This window comes from Hemicordylus capensis, chromosome 2 (genome assembly GCF_027244095.1).
Source record: "Hemicordylus capensis ecotype Gifberg chromosome 2, rHemCap1.1.pri, whole genome shotgun sequence".
In the NCBI taxonomy this organism is placed as follows: Eukaryota; Metazoa; Chordata; class Lepidosauria; order Squamata; family Cordylidae; genus Hemicordylus; species Hemicordylus capensis.
The window spans coordinates 222,434,487-222,441,986 of NC_069658.1; positions in this window are offsets into that span (position 1 = coordinate 222,434,487).

Sequence of the window (7,500 nt, forward strand, 5' to 3'; positions counted from 1 at the left end):
GCCCGCCGGAGGCCCGGTCTACCCGCATAGGCCCGAATGGCGGGTAGACCTGGCCTCCGCCCGCCGGAGGCCCGGTCTACCCGCATAGGCCTGAATGGCGGGTAGACCTGGCCTCCGCCCGCCGGAGGCCCGGTCTACCCGCATAGGCCTGAATGGCGGGTAGACCTGGCCTCCGCCCGCCGGAGGCCCGGTCTACCCGCATAGGCCTGAATGGCGGGTAGACCTGGCCTCCGCCCGCCGGAGGCCCGGTCTACCCGCATAGGCCTGAATGGCGGGTAGACCTGGCCTCCGCCCGCCGGAGGCCCGGTCTACCCGCATAGGCCTGAATGGCGGGTAGACCTGGCCTCCGCCCGCCGGGTAGACCTGGCCTCCGGGCCTCCAGCCGGCCCGGCCTGGAGACGCCGCCGCTTCCCCCCGGGAAGAACACTCCCTCCGGGGCTTAATTTTCCACAGTGGGAGGGGGGGCGTCCCCGGGGCTTAAGGATCCGCTTCCCCTGGCCGGGGCTCCCACCTCCCTTCCCGGGCTTAACGCCCCGCCGGCAGGCAGGCAGGCAGGCTGGGGAAGGGACCGAGTCGGGAGCGGAGGCCCGGTCTACCCGCCATAGAGGCCTATGGGGGTAGACCTGGCCTCCGCCCGCCGGAGGCCCGGTCTACCCGCATAGGCCTGAATGGCGGGTAGACCTGGCCTCCGCCCGCCGGAGGCCCGGTCTACCCGCATAGGCCTGAATGGCGGGTAGACCTGGCCTCCGCCCCCCGGAGGCCCGGTCTACCCGCATAGGCCTGAATGGCGGGTAGACCTGGCCTCCGCCCGCCGGGTAGACCTGGCCTCCGTGCCTCCGGCCGGCCCGGCCTGGAGACCCCGCCGCTTCCCCCCGGGAAGAACACTCCCTCCGGGGCTTAATTTTCCACAGTGGGAGGGGGGGCGTCCCCGGGGCTTAAGGATCCGCTTCCCCTGGCCGGGGCTCCCACCTCCCTTCCCGGGCTTAACGCCCCGCCGGCAGGCAGGCAGGCAGGCTGGGGAAGGGACCGAGTGGGGAGCGGAGGCCCGGTCTACCCGCCATAGAGGCCTATGGGGGTAGACCTGGCCTCCGCCCGCCGGAGGCCCGGTCTACCCGCATAGGCCCGAATGGCGGGTAGACCTGGCCTCCGCCCGCCGGAGGCCCGGTCTACCCGCATAGGCCTGAATGGCGGGTAGACCTGGCCTCCGCCCGCCGGAGGCCCGGTCTACCCGCATAGGCCTGAATGGCGGGTAGACCTGGCCTCCGGGCCTCCGGCCTGCCCGGCCTGGAGACCCCGCCGCTTCCCCCCGGGAAGAACACTCCCTCCGGGGCTTAATTTTCCACAGTGGGAGGGGGGGCGTCCCCGGGGCTTAAGGATCCGCTTCCCCTGGCCGGGACTCCCACCTTCCTTCCCGGGCTTAACGCCCCGCTGGCAGGCAGGCAGGCAGGCAGGCAGGCAGGCTGGGGAAGGGACCGAGTCGGGAGCGGAGGCCCGGTCTACCCGCCATAGAGGCCTATGGGGGTAGACCTGGCCTCCGCCCGCCGGAGGCCCGGTCTACCCGCATAGGCCCGAATGGCGGGTAGACCTGGCCTCCGCCCCCCGGAGGCCCGGTCTACCCGCATAGGCCTGAATGGCGGGTAGACCTGGCCTCCGCCCGCCGGGTAGACCTGGCCTCCGGGCCTCCGTCCGGCCGGGGCTGGAGACGCCGCCGCTTCCCCCCGGGAAGAACACTCCCTCCGGGGCTTAATTTTCCACAGTGGGAGGGGGGGCGTCCCCGGGGCTTAAGGATCCGCTTCCCCTGGCCGGGGCTCCCACCTCCCTTCCCGGGCTTAACGCCCCGCCGGCAGGCAGGCAGGCAGGCTGGGGAAGGGACCGAGTCGGGAGCGGCGGCCCGGTCTACCCGCCATAGAGGCCTATGGGGGTAGACCTGGCCTCCGCCCGCCGGAGGCCCGGTCTACCCGCATAGGCCCGAATGGCGGGTAGACCTGGCCTCCGCCCGCCGGAGGCCCGGTCTACCCGCATAGGCCTGAATGGCGGGTAGACCTGGCCTCCGCCCGCCGGAGGCCCGGTCTACCCGCATAGGCCTGAATGGCGGGTAGACCTGGCCTCCGCCCGCCGGAGGCCCGGTCTACCCGCATAGGCCTGAATGGCGGGTAGACCTGGCCTCCGGGCCTCCGGCCTGCCCGGCCTGGAGACCCCGCCGCTTCCCCCCGGGAAGAACACTCCCTCCGGGGCTTAATTTTCCACAGTGGGAGGGGGGGCGTCCCCGGGGCTTAAGGATCCGCTTCCCCTGGCCGGGACTCCCACCTTCCTTCCCGGGCTTAACGCCCCGCTGGCAGGCAGGCAGGCAGGCAGGCAGGCAGGCTGGGGAAGGGACCGAGTCGGGAGCGGAGGCCCGGTCTACCCGCCATAGAGGCCTATGGGGGTAGACCTGGCCTCCGCCCGCCGGAGGCCCGGTCTACCCGCATAGGCCCGAATGGCGGGTAGACCTGGCCTCCGCCCGCCGGAGGCCCGGTCTACCCGCATAGGCCTGAATGGCGGGTAGACCTGGCCTCCGCCCCCCGGAGGCCCGGTCTACCCGCATAGGCCTGAATGGCGGGTAGACCTGGCCTCCGCCCCCCGGAGGCCCGGTCTACCCGCATAGGCCTGAATGGCGGGTAGACCTGGCCTCCGCCCGCCGGAGGCCCGGTCTACCCGCATAGGCCTGAATGGCGGGTAGACCTGGCCTCCGCCCGCCGGAGGCCCGGTCTACCCGCATAGGCCTGAATGGCAGGTAGACCTGGCCTCCGCCCGCCGGGTAGACCTGGCCTCCGGGCCTCCAGCCGGCCCGGCCTGGAGACGCCGCCGCTTCCCCCCGGGAAGAACACTCCCTCCGGGGCTTAATTTTCCACAGTGGGAGGGGGGGCGTCCCCGGGGCTTAAGGATCCGCTTCCCCTGGCCGGGGCTCCCACCTCCCTTCCCGGGCTTAACGCCCCGCCGGCAGGCAGGCAGGCAGGCTGGGGAAGGGACCGAGTGGGGAGCGGAGGCCCGGTCTACCCGCCATAGAGGCCTATGGGGGTAGACCTGGCCTCCGCCCGCCGGAGGCCCGGTCTACCCGCATTGGCCTGAATGGCGGGTAGACCTGGCCTCCGCCCGCCGGAGGCCCGGTCTACCCGCATAGGCCTGAATGGCGGGTAGACCTGGCCTCCGCCCGCCGGAGGCCCGGTCTACCCGCATAGGCCTGAATGGCGGGTAGACCTGGCCTCCGCCCGCCGGAGGCCCGGTCTACCCGCATAGGCCTGCATGGGGGTAAAACTGGCCTCCGCCCGCCGGGTAGACCTGGCCTCCGGGCCTCCGGCCGGCCCGGCCTGGAGACCCCGCCGCTTCCCCCCGGGAAGAACACTCCCTCCGGGGCTTAATTTTCCACAGTGGGAGGGGGGGGGCGTCCCCGGGGCTTAAGGATCCGCTTCCCCTGGCCGGGGCTCCCACCTCCCTTCCCGGGCTTAACGCCCCGCCGGCAGGCAGGCAGGCAGGCTGGGGAAGGGACCGAGTCGGGAGCGGAGGCCCGGTCTACCCGCCATAGAGGCCTATGGGGGTAGACCTGGCCTCCGCCCGCCGGAGGCCCGGTCTACCCGCATAGGCCTGAATGGCGGGTAGACCTGGCCTCCGCCCGCCGGAGGCCCGGTCTACCCGCATAGGCCTGAATGGCGGGTAGACCTGGCCTCCGCCCGCCGGAGGCCCGGTCTACCCGCATAGGCCTGCATGGGGGTAAAACTGGCCTCCGCCCGCCGGGTAGACCTGGCCTCCGGGCCTCCGGCCGGCCCGGCCTGGAGACCCCGCCGCTTCCCCCCGGGAAGAACACTCCCTCCGGGGCTTAATTTTCCACAGTGGGAGGGGGGGGGCGTCCCCGGGGCTTAAGGATCCGCTTCCCCTGGCCGGGGCTCCCACCTCCCTTCCCGGGCTTAACGCCCCGCCGGCAGGCAGGCAGGCAGGCTGGGGAAGGGACCGAGTCGGGAGCGGAGGCCCGGTCTACCCGCCATAGAGGCCTATGGGGGTAGACCTGGCCTCCGCCCGCCGGAGGCCCGGTCTACCCGCATAGGCCTGAATGGCGGGTAGACCTGGCCTCCGCCCGCCGGAGGCCCGGTCTACCCGCATAGGCCTGAATGGCGGGTAGACCTGGCCTCCGCCCCCCGGAGGCCCGGTCTACCCGCATAGGCCTGAATGGCGGGTAGACCTGGCCTCCGCCCCCCGGAGGCCCGGTCTACCCGCCTAGGCCTGAATGGCGGGTAGACCTGGCCTCCGCCCGCCGGGTAGACCTGGCCTCCGGGCCTCCGTCCGGCCGGGGCTGGAGACGCCGCCGCTTCCCCCCGGGAAGAACACTCCCTCCGGGGCTTAATTTTCCACAGTGGGTGGGGGGGGGGCGTCCCCGGGGCTTAAGGATCCGCTTCCCCTGGCCGGGGCTCCCACCTCCCTTCCCGGGCTTAAGGCCCCGCCGGCAGGCAGGCAGGCAGGCTGGGGAAGGGACCGAGTGGGGAGCGGAGGCCCGGTCTACCCGCCATAGAGGCCTATGGGGGTAGACCTGGCCTCCGCCCGCCGGAGGCCCGGTCTACCCGCATAGGCCCGAATGGCGGGTAGACCTGGCCTCCGCCCGCCGGAGGCCCGGTCTACCCGCATAGGCCTGAATGGCGGGTAGACCTGGCCTCCGCCCGCCGGAGGCCCGGTCTACCCGCATAGGCCTGAATGGCGGGTAGACCTGGCCTCCGGGCCTCCGGCCTGCCCGGCCTGGAGACCCCGCCGCTTCCCCCCGGGAAGAACACTCCCTCCGGGGCTTAATTTTCCACAGTGGGAGGGGGGGCGTCCCCGGGGCTTAAGGATCCGCTTCCCCTGGCCGGGACTCCCACCTTCCTTCCCGGGCTTAACGCCCCGCTGGCAGGCAGGCAGGCAGGCAGGCAGGCAGGCTGGGGAAGGGACCGAGTCGGGAGCGGAGGCCCGGTCTACCCGCCATAGAGGCCTATGGGGGTAGACCTGGCCTCCGCCCGCCGGAGGCCCGGTCTACCCGCATAGGCCCGAATGGCGGGTAGACCTGGCCTCCGCCCCCCGGAGGCCCGGTCTACCCGCATAGGCCTGAATGGCGGGTAGACCTGGCCTCCGCCCGCCGGGTAGACCTGGCCTCCGGGCCTCCGTCCGGCCGGGGCTGGAGACGCCGCCGCTTCCCCCCGGGAAGAACACTCCCTCCGGGGCTTAATTTTCCACAGTGGGAGGGGGGGGCGTCCCCGGGGCTTAAGGATCCGCTTCCCCTGGCCGGGACTCCCACCTCCCTTCCCGGGCTTAAGGGCCCGCTGGCAGGCAGGCAGGCAGGCTGGGGAAGGGACCGAGTGGGGAGCGGAGGCCCGGTCTACCCGCCATAGAGGCCTATGGGGGTGGACCTGGCCTCCGCCCGCCGGAGGCCCGGTCTACCCGCATAGGCCTGAATGGCGGGTAGACCGGGCCTCCGCCCGCCGGGTAGACCTGGCCTCCGCCCGCCGGGTAGACCTGGCCTCCGGGCCTCCGGCCGGCCGGGCCTGGAGACGCCGCCGCTTCCCCCCCGGGAGGACACCCGCCCCCGGGCTTAATTTTCCAGTCGGGGGGGGGGGGGTGTTGGCGCACCCCGGGGCTTAAGGCTCCCCTTCCCCGAGCCGAGCCACCCCCCCCTTCCCGGGCTTAATGCTCGGCTCACCCCGTGGAGGTAGGCCTCTGGTGGAGGGAAGCGGGCAGGCGGGCAGGCCAGGGGCTGACGAAAGCTCCACCAACCTCTTCCTGCTGCTGCTGCTACTGCCAGCCTGCCTGGCTGAACTGTTTCCAGCCAGGGTGACATCACAGTAGGGCAGGCAGGGCACCTGGCTGCTGCTGCTGCTGCCAGCCTGCCTACCTGGCTGAACTGTTTCCAGCCAGGGTGACATCACAGTAGGGCAGGCAGGACCCATGGCTGCTGCTGCCAGAAGCCAGCCCTGCCTGCCTGGCTGAACTGTTTCCAGCCAGGGTGACATCACAGTAGGGCAGGCAGGACCATTGGCTGCTGCTGCTGGAAGCAGTGGTGCCTGCCTGCCTGCCCGCCTGAACTGTTTCCACCCAGGGCGATCTCACACGACAGCAGGCCGGGCAGAGTCCGGAACGGCGGCCCGGTCTACCCGCCCTAGCCGGCAAGGGAGGTAGACCTGGCCTCCGCCCCTCGGAGGCCCGGTCTACCCGCCCCAGAAGGCTAGGGAGGTAGACCGGGCCTCCGGAGGCCACCGGCTGCTATGGAGGTAGACCGGGCCTCCGGCCGTCGGAGGCCCGGTCTACCCGCCCCGGAAGGCTAGGGAGGTAGACCGGGCCTCCGGAGGCCACCGGCTGCTATGGAGGTAGACCGGGCCTCCGGCCGTCGGAGGCCCGGTCTACCCGCCCCAGAAGGCTAGGGAGGGAGACCGGGCCTCCGGAGGCCACCGGCTGCTATGGAGGTAGACCGGGCCTCCGGCCGTCGGAGGCCCGGTCTACCCGCCCCGGAAGGCTAGGGAGGTAGACCGGGCCTCCGGAGGCCACCGGCTGCTATGGAGGTAGACCGGGCCTCCGGCCGTCGGAGGCCCGGTCTACCCGCCCCGGAAGCCCCGCGGAGGTAGACCGGGCCTCCGGAGGCCACCGGCTGCTATGGAGGTAGACCGGGCCTCCGGCCGTCGGAGGCCCGGTCTACCCGCCCCGGAAGGCTAGGGAGGTAGACCGGGCCTCCGGAGGCCACCGGCTGCTATGGAGGTAGACCGGGCCTCCGGCCGTCGGAGGCCCGGTCTACCCGCCCCAGAAGGCTAGGGAGGGAGACCGGGCCTCCGGAGGCCACCGGCTGCTATGGAGGTAGACCGGGCCTCCGGCCGTCGGAGGCCCGGTCTACCCGCCCCGGAAGGCTAGGGAGGTAGACCGGGCCTCCGGAGGCCACCGGCTGCTATGGAGGTAGACCGGGCCTCCGGCCGTCGGAGGCCCGGTCTACCCGCCCCGGAAGCCCCGCGGAGGTAGACCGGGCCTCCGGAGGCCACCGGCTGCTATGGAGGTAGACCGGGCCTCCGGCCGTCGGAGGCCCGGTCTACCCGCCCCGGAAGGCTAGGGAGGTAGACCGGGCCTCCGGAGGCCACCGGCTGCTATGGAGGTAGACCGGGCCTCCGGCCGTCGGAGGCCCGGTCTACCCGCCCCGGAAGCCCCGCGGAGGGAGACCGGGCCTCCGGAGGCCACCGGCTGCTATGGAGGTAGACCGGGCCTCCGGCCGTCGGAGGCCCGGTCTACCCGCCCCGGAAGGCTAGGGAGGTAGACCGGGCCTCCGGAGGCCACCGGCTGCTATGGAGGTAGACCGGGCCTCCGGCCGTCGGAGGCCCGGTCTACCCGCCCCGGAAGCCCCGCGGAGGGAGACCGGGCCTCCGGAGGCCACCGGCTGCTATGGAGGTAGACCGGGCCTCCGGCCGTCGGAGGCCCGGTCTACCCGCCCCGGAAGGCTAGGGAGGTAGACCGGGCCTCCGGCCGTCG